This window comes from Dipodomys merriami, unplaced genomic scaffold (genome assembly GCF_024711535.1).
Source record: "Dipodomys merriami isolate MVZ:Mamm:240054 unplaced genomic scaffold, mDipMer1.0.p SCAF_1, whole genome shotgun sequence".
Lineage (NCBI taxonomy): Eukaryota > Metazoa > Chordata > Mammalia > Rodentia > Heteromyidae > Dipodomys > Dipodomys merriami.
Window position 1 is genome coordinate 53,577,310 of NW_027202270.1, and position 17,924 is coordinate 53,595,233.

A 17,924-nucleotide genomic window follows, 5' to 3' on the forward strand; every position below is an offset into this window, starting at 1 on the left:
CAAATGCTTTTTCTGTGTTTATTGAGATAATCATGTGGTTCTTATCCTTGCTCTTGTTGATGTGATGAATTACATTAATTGATTTGCTTATATTGATCCAGCTTTGCATCCTTGGAATGAATCCGGTTTGATCATAGTGTATGATTTTTTTGTTGAATCATTGAAGTCGACTGTCCAGAATTTTGTTGTGAAGTTTCACATCAATATTCATCCAAAAGTAGTCTATAGTTCTCTTTCTTTGTTGAGTCCCTGCCTGGTGGCTTCATAGAAAGAGTTTGGTGTGAACTTTCACTTTCAATTTCATCGAAGAGTTGTAGGAGTATCGGTGTGAGTTCTGCTTTGAAGGTCTTGTAGAATTCAGCTGTAAATCCATCTGTCTTGGGCTTTTCTTGGGTAGGAGGTCTCTTATTGTTGTTTCTATTTTGGTGCTTGATATGGGTCTGTTAAATTGATTTAAATCATCTTGGTTTAGTTTGGGCATATCAATATTTGCTAGAAATTCTTCCATTTCTTCCAGATTCTCATCTTTTTTTAGCATAAATGTTTGAGAAATATTCCTTTATAATGTTTTGAATCTTGGTTGTTTCTTGTGGTCATGTTTCCATTCTCATCTTTGATTTTGTTTATTTGGGTGTGTTCTCTTCTTTTTCTGGTAAAACTTGCTAAGAGTCTGTCAATTTTTTTAAACAACTCCTTTTATGCTGATTCTTTCTATTTTTTGGACTTGAATTAATTTAATTTTGATTTAATTTTAATTATTTGTTTCTGTCTACTCGATTGGGTTTGACTTTTTGTTATTTTTCAAGGAGCTTCAGGTACATCATTAAATTGTTGGTTTGAGGTCTCTCCAATTTGTTGGTGTAGGAACTAAGAGCTATAAATTTTCCTCTGAAAACTGCCTTTGCTGTGTCCGAGAGGAGCTGGTAATTTGTATGTTCATTTTTGTTAAATATCATGAATATTTGAATTTCCTTTCTAATCTCTTCCACAATCCATGGGTAATTCAACAGTGTGTTGTTCAGTCTCCATGTGTTACATGATTTAAAAATATGGAATGCTTCATGAATTTGTGTGTCATCCTTACACAGGGGCCATGCTAATATCTATATAGTTCCAATTTTAGTATATGTGCTGCCAAAGTGGGCACCCTGTTTCTGCTTTTTAGCACAGGCTCTTCACCTCACTGTGGCCCTCAGGAGCAGAGAGGCTCTGTTTAAACATCCCTTTAGCATTAACAGATCTATGTCAGTGCTCACCCCTCTCCAGAGGGAGACAGGCTTGATGTTTTCTTATCCATAGAAGGAATGACATTTTCCCTGAAACCTGGTAATAAGAGGGTTTTCTTTCCTCTCAAGGGGCTTAATACATTTTCTTCATTGAAATGAGAGAGAGAGAGAGAGAGAGAGAGAGAGAGAGAGAGAGAGAGAGAGAGAGAGAGGGAGAGAGAGAGGGAGGGAGTGAAAGATAGAGAGATAGAGGGAGAAAGAGAGAGTAAGGCAGAGACACAGAGAAACAGAGAGACACAGAGACACAGAGATACAGAGAAAGTGAGAGAAAGAAACAACCAAAAGACAAAACAGACCCATAATATATATTTATCAACTCCCTGACTTTTTCAGGCAGATTCCTAAGAGCATTACTTTTCTGACATTTTCCGGCCAACAACAAATATGAGCCAAATATCTTTCTGTTGTCAAGAAATTCTGGAAGAGAATTTCAAATTCAGTGGAAGCAACAGGACTAGACAGTGACCAAAGGATGTGGTTGAGGTAAAGACATTGACTAGTGGCTTTACATGTGACAGACATGATCCCTGTACTTGCTTCCCCAGCCCCCACTGTGATTTTAATCAATAATACACGATCATGCCCAAGTAACTAAAGTGAGTTCAAGTCAAAATTGCATGCTGAAGAAATCCTTTAAGCTGAAACACCAACATCAAAAGTTGAAACAACAAACACCAACAACTTCTTAACAGAAAGAAGTGGGAAATTATATCAATTTTCCTCCTGTAATCCAAAACTGAGAGCAAAAATAGAATTAGAAAGTAGTTGCAGTTTTTCTATAGAACGGATGGAGCCACTATAGAAAAATAGCCAAAGCGGGGAGTCTATGGAATTAAATCTATGTAGGTTGGACATTACTGCATGTAACGCTAGCTCCAAATCTTACAAATGGGTTAACAAGCAAACATAAGAAGTAGGGAAAGGTAGGAATAGTCTGGAATTTACAATCTTCATGCTTTCAACTCCAAGGCACTAAGATTAAAGACATATGCCACTATGCCTAGCTAAGGAAGGTTTAACTTGTAGTTTACATCTCCCAGAACAGAAGAACACATTTATCTAACATCCTGGGCAACCTGGAATATCGTGTGTAAGTTACAGATGAGTAAAAGGAAGCTCAGGAGAAGCAGACTATCTTTCTAAAGACAGACAATGCCCTATCTAAAGAAAGCTCTCTCCCTAAAGAAAAGTATTGTCTGTAAGTTGGGGGTGGAATAATTGAGGACAATAGTACTTTGAAGGAAAGTAGGAATATTCATTTTGATATTCTATAACCAATTATTAAAATGCTTGATTTTCCCTTCAATTATTAGCTAATGAGTTTCTATTGGAGTTTCCTCCACCCTAAACTCAAGAGTGGACCAGAGCTCACACTTGACAATCAGACCATTGCATTCTGTATGCATTCTCAATGATTTGTTCATGGTTAGGCACACGATTCAATGAGAATCAATGAGAAGCAATTAAATTTTACTGTGATTATTGGAAAGAGAACCACACTCTCTTTTCTGATGAATGTGAGTCTGAATTTGCAGAGGGTCAAGGCTGCAGGCTTCAGAGTGGAGCAAAAAGAATCAAAGACCAGGCAATCAGATTAGGAAGAACTAATGACATTCATTCCTCTTTTTCTGGAGCCAGCCTATGGGGTACTTTCAGTTACACAAACCAAGAAATTCTCATCATGCTTGTTACTTTGAGTTGGAACTACTATCACTTGAAAATAAGAAGATTCCTTCCTGACTGAGAGGTTCACCCCAAGACAAACCCTTAAGGCCTCCAAGAAAAGGAAAAATGTCTGGGGTTATATGAGGATATCAAAATCCTGATACTACATTGCTGCACTGGGGAAGCCAAGTTAGAATTAACCTTAGGACAATTTAAAAAATAATTTTCCTCCTTCATTTCAAATAATTTTCTTTTAAAATAATTGTGTATTTGGAAAAAGTTGAAAAAGCATTAGAGTTTTCATATTCCATTGCCAGTTTCTCCTACTATATCTTATATGACCATGGTACATTTTTTGGAACAGTGGTAAGTTACTATTGATCAAACTGTTGTATTTCATCATTTTTCACACTTCATCCCATCAAGGTTATTCTTCTGTTCTGGGATCCTGTCTAAGATACCATGTGGCATTCCTTCCTTTTTGTTGTGGGTGGTGGGGGTGGCTTGACTCGTGACCTTTTACTTTGCTCATTTTCTTATGGCCTTACCACTTGAACCACATCTCTACACTTTCTGCCAATTAATTGAAGATAAGTCTGTTGGGTTTGTCTGCTCAGACTGGCTTTGAACCACAATTCTTACATCTTAACTTTACAAGTAACTAGGATTACAGGCATAAGCCACTGGCACCCAGCTATCATATTACATTACATTAGTCTCTTCTGGTCTTTGAGAGTTGTTCCATTTTCCTTTGTTTTTTATGACCTTAACAGTACTGGTTGTATTTTGTAGGGTGCCATTTTAGTTGAGGTTGATATTTTTCTTAGAATTAGAATGAGAATGGTTTGGGAGAAGAATATTACAGAGGTAAAGCAGGGCAAGATTTTAAGAGAGCTGTTTAGGTGCCAAGCAAATGAATGTGCTGTGTACTGACTTAAGGAGGCCTCTGAGGATGGCACTGGGTGGTTCTCCCAGTGCTCAGCATTGTTCTAAATCGGTGCATTTGTATTTCAAGGAGACAAGGGTGCATAGTGATTTGCTGTGTGTATCTTTATTATTGTGGCAAATGTTAATGAGTTTTTGCTTTCTGGAAATGCAAGCCATGAAAATACTTATTCGTTTCAGTAAGTTAAAAGCTAAGCTTTTCCAAATCAAAGTTGGAAAGTAGGAATCCATTACTTCTTATTTCATAAGAAATACATCTTTACTTTTCTATATGAATCCTGTAGATGGATTAAAATCATGTCTCTAAATGATTTTCATACAATGCTTCCATAGTTGTGGCCAAATTCTCTCACACATCATTAGGAAAAAATATATGGTATCAAACATAACTACATTGTAAAACTGCTTCAGTCTATATACTTCATACTCGGTATATATACTTCATTCTCTCTACTAATCTATCAATAATAGCACTGGAAAGTCAATAGAAGAGAGACCAGAGAATAATATTTTCCTCCAAAGGGCTTTGTCTATGTTATGTACTTATCATTCACATATGCAAATCTCATGTATGTGAAGCTCTGAAAGTGTTATGTATCAAGATTGAAATTTTAACTTTCAAATAAATGTTTCCATTGTAAACTCATTAGAACAGGATTTTATCTCTATATCTCATGACTCACTACTCAGCTTGTGTTCCTGAGGTGCAATGATTTCCCCCTTAATTGCAATTGTGAATTATTACTTGTGTTATTGTCAATTCTAGGACTAGAACTTAGCATTTACCATAGATAACTCAATTTTTTGTTTGTGTATTTGACTATTTGAGTCAGGGTTTTGCTCTGTAGTCTAAATTGACCTGGAACTTGTGATTCTCAGGCCTCAGCCTCCTGAGTATGGGGTTGAGTCATGTACCACCATGTTCAGCTTAATAATTACCTAACACATGTGTATTCATAAAAGTTAGCTGAAAGCTTCGAAAATTGTAGCCCATTGGTTATAAGCTTTTTGGATGTGGTCTGAACAGCATTTTGAAATGGTAACTACCACTTTTTTGAAATTTGAGAAAATTTCCTTAGAAGAGCACACCATTTGCCTTCATTGAATTCAAAGATTTGGTATTGTTGTAGACTATTCAGTACACATAGTATGTGCAGTCCCTAACCTGTTAATCTTATATCTAGTCTTCTTTATTCACTTATTTTCCTGTCTAGTCAATAGAAAAATAATATTTTTATTTGAAGAAGGTCTAGGAAGGCAGGTGGAATAGGGTTTTATGCTTGGAAAACAAAGAAGGAGTAATGGGCTTTGGTGGAGTTGTATCTTTCAGGAATTGAGTAGCAACCAGGGGAAGGTGATGAAGAGCTTCCTGAGAGGCAATTGTCTGTGGTACCAAGATGTGAAAGCAGTAAGAGCCAATGAGCCTTGAGAACTAGCTGCACTGCCTTGGTAAGAGTCTTTAGTGATCAAGCTTACCACAAGGACTGGAGCCACTGCAAGAGCTATCCTCCTTTTCCAACCTTTCATGGCTTGCAAAGCACAGTAGCAATAGCAGCCTGAGACCAAATCTGTTCCTGTTTTGTAGGACCTCATATGCCCAAGGAAAAGAAAGTGCATCCAGAAAAATAATTAAATTTCTTACCAATTTTGATGAGCAGAGAATTGGAGCTATATTGGATTTGATTTAGAAAACTAAAGGAATGTAACATTACCTTCTTCTCAGAGCTCAAAACAACTTATTCCTATGGACTGCAATATAAATGTTACTTTTTCTTTAAGAAGAACTAGTTGATTGAATAAGAGCCATGTAAGTATAGTAAAACGACAGTAATTGAATTGATTAGGTTCAACTACACACACAATTAAGTTCATCCTCAAGAATAAGTGGCTGAATCAGATGATCTCCAAGCTTTCTCTTGGCTCTGCAACACAACAAGATCAGTAATTTAAGGGGCTGTTCAGAATATAGTGGGTGAATGGAGGTTGAATTATCTGGGCTGGCAGGTAGAATAATATAGCAAGCAGACATAGAAGGATACAGATATGGTTATATATCTTCATTGTGAAACCCCTGGCACCTAACACACAAATGCCTGGAAAGGTTAACATCTAATGGCAACTGTGGTTCTTAAACTAAAATGAACAATTTACTAAGTAAAAAGTTACCATATGCCTATTTACAACTGCAAGTAATTTTATTTTTTTTTCTAGCTTGATAAATAGATTTGTTTCTGAGCTCAGGACTCACATGTACAATTATCTACTGATAATTCCCCAGCAGGTTCCACATGTGGTAGCACCTCAGATTCATGTGATTGAAGTGTTCCCCAATTCCCCATGGCTCCCAAAGTTCTCTCTCCAATTTTCTAGGTTACCAGGCCTACTTGCCTGGTGACCACCATGCAGTATTGTGATTTCAATCAAACTGGAAGTTAGACCCTTTAATGCTTCAAATCAATGAACAATTGAGAGCTTGGGGGTCATCTACCCTTATTCCAAACGTTCAGTATCTCTGGCCAGAACTTGAGTAATAGTGAACCTGACTTTGAAGTTTTTATCCCTTCATCAACCTGCATCGTGCCACCAGACAAATATATTTTAAATTCACTTAAAAATGCCTTGACTCTGGGTGCTGGTGGTTCACGTCTATAATCCTAGCTACTCAGGAGGCTGAGATCTGAGGATCATGGTTGAAAGCCATCCTGGGCAGGAAAGTCCGTGAGACTCTAATCTCCAATAAATCACCAGAAAACTGGAAATGGTACTGTGGCTCAAGTGGTAGAGTATTCGCCTTGAGCTGAAGAACTGAGGGACAACGCTCAGGCCCAGAGATCAAGCCCCATGACCAACAAAAATAATGCATTGACATGGGCACTTTCAGTAGTAGATTTATATATATATATATATATATATATATATATATATTCTATCTATCTATCTATCTATCTATCTATCTATCTATCTATCTATCTATCTATCTATCTAGTAGAATGTAGTGCTAGCATGTGATCCAGCAATCAGGCTGGATCGCAGTATCTATGTAATTGCTTAAAAAATATGTCCACACAAAACCTTGCCCAAGAATGTTTATAGTAGCTTTATTTACAATCATAAAAGATTGAAGCTACCAGGTATCAGGGCTCATGCCTGTAATCCTAGCTATTCAAGAGGCTGAGATCTGAGGATCACACTTCATATCTAGTCTGGACACTAAAGTCTATGAGACTTCAGTTAACCAGAAAAATGCTGGAAGTGGAGCTGTGGCTCAAGTGGTAGAATGCTAGCTTTGAGTGAAAAGCTAAGGAATAGCAGTCAGGCCCCAAGTTTAGGCCCTAGTATCAGCACAAAAAGAAGACAGCAAAAAAAACCTGGAAGCAAGCAAGATATCCCTGAAGAGGTGAACTGATAGAAAACTGTGATGCACTAATATAATAAAATAGTATTCAGCAATAAAAAGGAACACCCTCACACCCTATGCAAAGACAGGAGTTGCAAATGCCTTTTGTTAGGTAAAAGACAACTCTCGAAATAGTTGCACATTGTATGATTCCATGTCCATAATATTCTTGAAAAGGCAAAATTATAGAGCTGTCAAACAGTGCTTGTTAGGGATGTAGGGAAAGGGAAGAAAAAAATCACATGGAAGAAGTATTGGTTATGTTTTAGGAGGGTGAAAGTGTTCTGTATGGTACTGAATGGTAGACACATGACACTATGCATTCGTCAAAACCAATGGAAATCTACAGTGAGTGAATATTAAAGTATGCAAATTAAAAATCATTAAAGGAGGTCAGGGAGGTCTCAGGATGAATGGAATAAATGACAAAAATTTAGTCATATTATGAATATATGAAACAACCTCACTGAAGGGGACAAAGGAAAAAGCTGCTGACATAAGTGGTTTTAGAAATGAGTAAAGTCTGTAAGACTATAGGAAAAAGAAACATTACATGAACACTAACTTAGTTAAGTTTACCTTAGGTGGAAAAAATTGTGAAAACACTATACATGAGTAATGGAACTGAATATCTGAGCAAGTGGAGAGAAGAAGGTTCTGCAATTTTGTGGTGAGAACTTGCAGACAAATGAGGGGAAGGAGGCTAGAATAATCATGTAGTAATGGCTTCAAGCTGGCAACTCTGTTAAATTTCATATAGCTACAGAAGGTCACATATAGAAATATTTATGGATGTACTTATATTTGCATTTATACATGGGATAACAACATTTTTCCTTGTTCTTTGAGCTGAAAAGGCCTACAAGCATGACTCTGTCCTCTCAGTAGAAGTGAGCACATCTGGTGCTCATATCTTGGTTTCTAACTGATTCTCCAACAAAACTAACCAAGACTCCTTGGAAAGTGGCCAATTCTGGGATGGAATATCATCTCAGAGAAAGGAAATATAGAAGTGCAAGAAGAAAGTTGCATTTGTGAATGTGCACATGCACACACATCTACACACTCACACTCAGTGATGTGAATGTGCCAAAAGGACATAGTTGCTGATTGAGCTCCAAAAGACCAATACTGGAAAAATTTGCACAAAGCGGTACATAAAGCAATCTAGGATGACACAAAGCTTAAGAGTTTACTCTGCTATAAAGAAAAATATAAGTTTAAAAAGTGGCAATAGCAGACAAATATACCTCCCAGAAAAATTGCAAAGAATTTGTGTCCATACTCACCCTTAAGAAGATAGAGCACTATTCTGGACTCCTTAAGTGTAGGTTGTTATCTTCTATCCAAAAAGTATAGAAAAAGAACAACTTAACCTGGAGAAACCTGACAATCACTACCCCAGACAGGTGGGCAAGGTTAAAATCAACCATGATAGCTCATACAGACAGAATGTATCCTTAACTTAATATGCTGTGAATGAAATTACTCTTGTGGTTCTCCTTGCTCCAAACTAGTCATCTTCTAACCATCAGAGGAATGGCAGCATACCAATCAACTGAAGTTTAACAAAACATCTGACCAATATTTCTCAACATGGTCAAGAAAGAAAGAAAAAGAAAACAACAACAAAGAAAAGTAAAAAAATGGCCTCAGTTTGTAGAAGCCTAAGGAAACACAAACATAAGATGATATTCCAGATAGGATTCTGGAGTGGAAAAAAACTACATTAGGCAAAAATTAAGGAAATATGGTTGAAATAAGAGCTTTAACTAAAATAATCTAGGTATATATTGCTGTTTATTATGAAGAAAAAACATGCTAAAACCCATGATAATAAGAGGAGAAACTGGAATGAATATATGATAATTCTCAATATTATCTTCACAATATTTCTGTAAATCTAAAACAACTTTAAAGTAAAACATTACTTTAAAAAATTGTCTGTTGGGGCTGGGAAGATGGCTCAGTGGTAGAGTGCTTGCCTTGCATGCATGAGGCCCTGGGTTCGATTCCTCAGCACCACATAAGCAAAAAAAAAAGAAAAAAGCCGGAGGTGGCGCTGTGGCTCAAGTGGTAGAGCTCTAGCCTTGAGCTGAAGAGCTGAGGGACAGCGCCCAGGCCCAGAGTTCAGGCCCCATTACTGTACCCCCCAAAAAAAAATTAAAAAAAAATAAAATAAAAATAAAAAATTGTCTGTTATGTGCAGATATTGGACATATAAACAACAAACTCTACTCTGTCGTGAGAAGGATTATTATCTGGTTGATAGGATAAGCATTATATACCATGCTGAAAATATTATTTATTTTATAAAAGAAAATTGCCAAATATAATATTCATGCAGAGGAAAAACTCCTGTAGAGGTCATTAAGCTTTCCTAAATAAAGTGGCATTTGAACAATTAGTAGTTATTTAGGTATGAATGAGAAGGGAAACACTAAAAACCAAAGGAATTGTATGTGTCAAGGATCTAAGGCAACAGGGTCCTAGCATCTTGGTGGGAGTCCAAACCATTAGTCCTTGAGCTCTGAGCTCAAGATGGGAGACATAAAAACTTGAGCAGTCAGATTCTTGAGATTTCAATGGGCTGGTTATAGAACTAATTAGTTCAATATTCATTTTCTTTGTAACCTTACATAATTAAAAATATTATTCTTAGCAGAACAACAGTGGTTCACATCTATAATCTTAGCTGCTTGAAAAGCTGAAATCCTGAGGGTTGTGGTTTGAGGCCAGCTCAAACAGAAAAGTCTGCAAGACTCCAGCTTGAAAATAACCAGTGAAAACCAGGGCTGGAACAAGGGCTCAAGTTGTAGAGTGAGTAGCCTAGAGAGCAAGCTGAGCATGTACAATGCCCTGAATTCAAACCCAAGTACTACCAAAATAATACCTGAAAAGGGTCTCATAAGTTTTTACAGAAGTTCCCAAAAGGAACCAACATATCATTGTGTAAAGTAAGGACAGTGAAGTTTATCCCAAGAACTATGAGACATCACTGAAAAATTTAAACTGTCTAAAATTCTCCATTGGTTCAACTTGCTTATAAGTCCAAACTCCTAAGCAAGTTCTACAAAACTCTCCAATAAATAATCACTACAAACATTTCCACCATTTGATGTTCAGTTTCTGATTTCCCAGTAACCAGTTTATTCTGAACTCAAATCCTACCAAACCTCTGGAGATCACTAGGCAAGATATACTCTTTCCTGCTTTTATTTTTTGATTTTTTTGTTTGTGCTCATGCTGTTTCCTTTTTTCTTATCTGTTTGTGTTTCTAGGATTGCATCAATAATAACCTCTTCAAACCTGTTTCTGTTTTTATTGATAAGGGTAAAACCTTTTTTCTTCTGTAACTCATTAGGTGCAGTAGACAGAATAATGGCTCCCAAAGATGTCTACATTCAAACCCCAACCATTCATGAGAACATTACATGGTGAAAGATGTTTTGTAGATGTGATTTAGTTGAAGAGCCCGAGAAAAAAAATTACCCTGAATTATGTGCCATACAAAATGTAGACACAGACAGTCATTAGGTGGAGGGTCAGAATAAGAGAGATTATAGAGTGGGAAGAAAAGTATATGCACCAGCCGACATCAAAGGCAGAGGATGAGGCTACAAACAAGGAATGCAAATGGCCTCTTCTATGTTATTGTGTTTATTTATGCCCTCTCAGTTATTTCTTATTCAATTTTCTATTCAACAATAATTATATATTGTACACTCTCCTGAGCTGGGTATTGTTCCCAATGCTAGAAATATAATGGGGTTCAACACAAAGCCCCTCATTTTTATGATCTCGTAGACATGATAATCTAATTTCTGGCATACAATAGGCTTTTAAAAACATCTGTTGAAATGAATCAGTGAAGGCAACTTTACAGCTATGAACTTGAATTAAAGTGGCACGGGAAAGTTGGGGGTGTAGTTCAGCGTAGTTAGTATTTGCCTAACATGTGGCCCTGGGTTTAATCCCCAGCACCATAAAAGAAGAGGGGTACAAGAAACTTTTATTCAATTCTACAGAAAATGGTCATGGTGTAATTTATCTGAGAAAGTAAGAACGTGCCCAAAGCTGATACCACAATAAATTTTAGGTCCTTACTTCTGACCCGGAGGGATGAATAGAGAGAATTTTTACTATTAGTTTTTCAGTTCTTGGAAAACCAAGTATGCCCATCAAAGTGTACACTGTATTTTACACAGACAGTAGATTTTTTTTGGGGGTGGGGGTCAGTCATGGGCCTTGAACTCTGGGATTGGATTGGGCACTATCCCTGCGCTCTTCAGCTCAAGGCAAGCACTCTACCGCTTAAGCCACAGCACCACTTCCGGTTTCCTGGTGATTAATTGGAGGTAAGAGTCTCACGTACTTTTCTGCCCGGTCTGGCTTTGAACTGTGATCCTCAGATCTCAGCCTCCTCTGTAGTTAGGATTACAGGTGTGAGCCACCGGTGCCCAGCACAGACAGTAGATTTTTACATAACAGTATTTAAGCCTATGAGAAGAACTATTTTGATATGTTCTCATGGCCGCTAATAATGTAAAAACAAATCTAACGCAAGCAAATAATTGGGTGGAACCTTTGAATTTAGGTAGCATATTTAGAGACAGAAATTTTTCAAAGCATTTAATTAGTGTAACAACAGTATACAGTAAACGTAGATAAATGCTGTTTCTTCTCGCGGTTTTCAGGGATAAATCCAAATTTTGAGAGATTAGGACAGTTCCTGAGGTTCCAAAGCACCTTACCCATCTCAGTGTTTTGTCTACCAAAAGCTAAACATCTAGTTAACCCAATCTTGAACAGACATTTAGCCTTTGGTTTCTTACCAGGTTCATTTGCCCAGTTGTGAGATCTAACCTCCTCTCAGGTTCTCTTTTAAAGTCAAGGCCAGTGAATGATAGAGAATTCATAGAAAAGTGGATACGAGTAGGTAGATTAACCACCATGGAAAGTGAGCAGTGGAATTATTTGGTCATTAGGGAGCTCATTTGGTTACTGATTAAGGGCCTCTTTAAAAAAAGCTGTGATGGGACCTGTGTTTCTTCACTTCACTTAATATGATTTATTCTAAGTCCTTCCATTTCCTTACAAATGGGGCCTTGCCATTCTTTCTTATGGAAGCATAGAATTCCATTGTATCACATTTTCTTGATCCATTCACCTACTCAGGGGCATTTGGGCTGATTCTGTATCTTAGCTATGGTAAATAATGCTGTGATAAACATAGTTGTGTTGGTAGCTTTAGTGTGGCCTTGTTTGTGGTCATTATTATTTGTAATAATTAGTATAAATCTAGGGTAATCTTAGCAGATGAGCAGAATAGCTCAATAACTATGTACATATGACCATATAAAATAATGCTAAGCAAAGTGAACCCCAAGACATGGACACAAAAGGTTTTTCTTTGTTGTTGTTCTCAATGTACTACATGATTTCTTTTTTCTTTTGTGTTTTTCCCCTCTATGGATTATCCTCTGTTGTCACTGCATTCGATTTTGGTACCTTGGATATTGCATATACATTTATCTGAACTAGGGAAGGAAAGGGAGCAACAAAATGATGAGACAAAGGACAAAGGGGGAGCCAATGCAACAGTGATACACACAAGACAAGATGTTGGAAATGATTTGTACAACTTGGTGGGGAGGGGAAGAGGGAGACAATGAGGGACAGGGTAACAAGTTGACAATAAAATTAAAAAAAACAGAAACAAAAACAAAAGCTGGGAGCTAGCCAAACACCAGAGGTTCACACCTATATTCTGAGCTACTCAGGAGGCTGAGACTGAGCTCTGAAAATTGAGATTTGTCACCAGTCTGGACAGACAAATCTATGTGACTTATGTCCAATTAACCAGCAAAAAGTTGGAACTGGAGGTGAAGCTCAGTGGTAGAATGTCAGCCATGAGTTAAACAAGAGTTAAGCAAGGTAATCAAGTTAAGCAAGAGTGTGAAGTCCTGAGTTCAAGCCCCAGCACCATAAAAAAAGAAAGTTATGAACTGACCCACATCCCATGAGCCTTATTTGATTTTTAATATATAGTTTTATTGTAAAGATACTGTACAGAGGGGTTAAAGTTACATGAGAAGGTAATGAGTACATTTCCTATCAAGCATTGTTACCTCCTTTTTTGCTTTCCTCCTACCATCCCTTCCCTCCCACCTCCCCAAATCCTCCCTCCCCCCTGCCAAAGTTGTAAACTTTATTTTCAACGTAATGTCTTGTACATCTCATTGTTCCAGTGGGTCGTCCTGTATGGCTTGTTTGAGCATTTTGTTATTTCCCTTCCCCTCCCCAAATTAGAAAAATGTATATACAAGATGCAGGACACCAGAATCAAATACATTGAAAACGGGGCTTATACCATGGGGGAAAATCATACAAATGAAAAAAATCACATAGTATATTGTAAGTATATTAAAAACAACAGCAATGAAGATAAAACCTCTTGTGTCCCTATCTTGGAGTTAATTTTGCTTAGCATCATCTTATATGTTCATATGTACATAGACTTTACATAAAGGTCCCCTATGATCCAGCAATCCCAGTTTTGGGGATTTACCCGAACAATCACAAACAAGCCCATACTAAAGCTACCTACCAGCACAATTATGTTTATTGCAGCATTATTTACCATAGCTAAGATATTGAACCAACCCAGATGCCCCTCAGTAGATAAATGGATCAAGAAAATGTGGTATATATGCACAATGGAGTTCTATGCCTCCATCAGAAAGAATGACATTGCTCCATTTGTTAGGAAATGGAAAGGCTTGGAAAAAATTATATTAAGTGAAGTAAGTCAGGCCCAAAGAAACAGAGGCCCCATGGTTTCCCTTATTTGAAATAACTAGTATACTTATTTGATTTTTTCAAACACAAGTTTCTGTTTTGCATGTCTGACTCATAATAGCATTTAGCACAAGTTCTTCAGAGAACAAAATAAAGAAGAAAAATAGTGTTAGAGATTTAGAGTCATTATTTGAACACACAGGCATGATTGAGATGATTTCAATAAAGGTAACTTTTTCCCCTAGCATTGATAGTTATTCCCAGGCAGAAGAGACTATCCATAGTACTAACTACATTGTGGCCCCAGAGTGCAAGGATAAAAGCTCCATAATGATGTGAAATGGGTATCCCATGGTACTCACTTTGGGGAATGTGTGGGCTATGAAGAATAAACAAGCTAGCCTGGGGAAATTCTTCCCATCATCAGGTTTATAAATAATAAGCAAATGATTTTTTTTCCATCAATCTTTGATCAAAAGGGAAATTCTCTTTTGTCAGAAACATATTTTGTAATGTGGTATATACGATTAAAAATGTGTCATAGATATTTTTATAGAAAGTACACAAAAATGGAGTAAATCAGAATTCCTGCTATTGGGAACATAAACACGTCTTCAAGGGATAGTCTGTGGTGTGTGTGTGTGTGTGTGTGTGTGTGTGTGTGTGTGTGTGTGTGTGTGTGTGTGTGAAAGAATCCTACTTTATATGGAGAGAAGAATAAGGTAAAGTATATAGTATGTGTATTATGAAATGAATAAAATTTAGATAAAAGTTTAAAAGAACTTGAAACAAAAGTGGTAACAATGACAACTGAAAATAAATTATCCTAAGATAAAAAAGCAACTTGAGAGCCAGTTTTCAGGGTATCCCAGGTCATTAATTTCTGAAACATTTTAAAACTGAAAATAGTGAGTAGGATTTGGGATAATTTGAAACCCAATTAATTAAGAGGTGAGATTCACATGGACATAAACAAAGCAACTTCGATTTCTTACTGATCATGATGAAGTGTTGACATTACAAAGCTAACATGAAGCCACCTTGATGAATACATCAATGACAAGCTGGTTAGCAAATATCATCAATTTGAATATTATTTATGACTTTACACATGACACCTTGAAATGCCCTGAAATATTGGGTTTATTCTGGAATGCATATAATAGAGGGCTTTGCAAATTTGACAGAAATGATAATTTACATAACATTACCAATGAGTTGTAAAGCTGAAAGAAATATGTAACCTACTGACATACTTTTAAAGGTTCAATCAAACTAGAGGAAAAGCTGATATTTGAAGGGGTATCTGTATAGTATCTGATATTAAAAGACTGTTATATGAAGAAGCAACAAAAGAGGAAAAAAGACTGTTATACACAGTAGCAACAAAGGGAAAATAAGGAATAAAATAGGTGAATTGATGTTTAACTACAAAGTGATTTTAAAAATGTCATTTTCCTGGATTTTTATTACATTTTTGGAATTTTCAAATGTGCTGTTTATTATAACTTTTTTCTTATAGTCACTTTTATACCAAATTTAGACTTATGATTTTACTTCATTTCTTTTTTAAGATGATTCTACATCGTAAAAATGCAGGCTCCATAAAATCTATGCTCAAGACATCTGGAAAGGGAGAGGCTTGAGACTCAAAAGAGACATAAGGCTGAATATGGAGGCCCAGTGGAACATTTGCAGATAGAACTCAGGTGACCTGTTCTATCTGACTCTGCTGAGTATCTCCACAGTGTAGCTGTCAGTCTACATGTCTTAATCACAAATACAGAGCCTTGACTATCTTTAAAAAAAATCACAGAAAATTGCAACAAATGACCAGGATCACATATGACACAGACATCAAATGAGCATATTAATTTCTTCTTCTATTCAGTCTGGATACACTTGTAAAAAGATAAAATATCTCATATTTCACATGCTAATTTTAGAAGTACTTGTTGGATTCATTTCATAAATATGTCCCAAAGTCCCACTGGTATTGCCATTTTCCAAGCTATTGTCTGTTACCTCTCCTAGATACCTCAGCAAGAGTTTCATAACTCTGCTTAAACTGTGAGAGTCAGTTCTCTATTCAGCACAATGATCTTCTATAAACTTAAATCAGTGTGCCTCATTACCTTATTTTAACATTAAATGAAAACTATCTTCCTATGGTTTTCCCACTGCAACAAGTAAAAAAATAGGAATTCATATTGTGCAGGAAGATTCATGAATGAAAGTAGGACAGGGCCTACTCTGTGAGTTGATCTCCCACCACTTCTTCACAAGGCCCCACTTCCTGTAGCCACTTCAAATCTGACAGGCTGATTCCACTATGACCCACATGTCTTGTATTTCCTTGGTTCTAGATTGTGCCCTAGAGCTCTCTGGTGTTGTACAAGTTTCAGGTCAGTGGCACCTCTGATCCTATATCTCTTGCCTCTTTACACTGTTGCATTTCCCCATAGACTTTATAATACATAAGGTTCTCATTTATCTATTACTTTTTTTGGTTATTTTTCCTACTGACAACTCTAAGCTTGAAATGGAGTTTTTTTTTTTTTTTTGCTGTGTTTCCAGAAGTACTTGGTCTTTTGTAAGGAATTGATATTGATACATATTTGTGTAATAAATTCAGACTGGAATTCTCAACATCACCACTGGCTGTGAACCAAGAATGGAGCAATGACTTAAGAAAATCAGAGAGATCGTGATCATCAACTTGGAATGTAATATCCAGCCAGACTACTATTAATCAAATGTGAGAACAGGAAAGGACGTTTCCTGACAGGTTGGGACTCAGAAAATTTATTTCCTGTATCTCTTTCTTGAGAAGCTAAGTAGGTTCCACTTAAAAGAACAGGAAAACCAAGCAAGAGGGATCCAGAAAGTAGTACATCAAAGCCCCGAGCACAGGAAAGAAATGTCTCAGCCAGAGGACAGAGGGTACCAAGTGGAGGTCACCAGGAAAAGGACCATCTGATAAAAGAGGTCACTTAGAAAAACAAAAACAAGATAAACAGATTAAAGGCACTATGATAACTTTTGGAAAAACTTTTAAAAATACTATTTACATAGTCATAAAATGTATCTGAAAATAGCTCTCTAAATCTATTGAAAATACTGGGTTAAAAGAGCAAAATTCTTGTTTTTCCTAAAAGGAAATCGATATCTAAAAGTGACAAACTGAGGGTTAGCAGCATATACATATTATTTGGGAATAAGAAAGGAGCCACTGACAAATTATATAAGAGAATAAAATGTAGTTATCTCCAGTGAGTTGAGCTGAGAAACTGAGAAGTGTGGAGATCAGAGAGGATACATTCCTTCTTCAGTCTTTAAGAAATGTCTGTTACACGACTGATAAAAATTTCTAAAGGTTTTAAAATTGCGATTTCTTCTGGTAACAATAATAACAAGAGCATAAATGAGTAAAAGAAAAAAAAGTTTAAGCTTTTACTGCCTCTGGTCTTTGTGAAATTGGAAAAGATGTATTACTGTCTTGGAGGTCTTGCTATCACCTATGTGGATTACAGTTGTTTGCTCCTTTGGGGCACAGTGGTTTAGATAACTGTAAATATTTAAAAGCCAAATTGTGCAACACACTTTTTTAATGTTCTATGGCTTAGAAATGATAGGGCCATATCAGAATGTATGTGCTCAAGTGTGATGATTTCAAGAAATGTTGGTAGATATAATCCAGAACAAGTAACTTGAAATCTTCTAATACAATTCCCAATTGGCCCACAGAAGGAATGCTTATGAGGAGGTCAAAATTGTGTGTGTGGTAATGTCTAAGACTTCGGGGGAAAAACACTCTTAAATATTAGCCT

At 36.6% G+C, this 17,924-nt stretch overlaps 1 non-coding gene across 1 annotated transcript; it reads right to left on the reverse strand.

The window, feature by feature from the left end:
* Window positions 1–1,043: 1,043 nt before the first annotated feature.
* LOC138834773 (U6 spliceosomal RNA) lies at window positions 1,044–1,147 on the reverse strand. The gene has a single exon (XR_011374257.1). It is a non-coding gene; the product is annotated as a U6 spliceosomal RNA (small nuclear RNA).
* Between the last annotated feature and the right edge of the window lie 16,777 nt (window positions 1,148–17,924).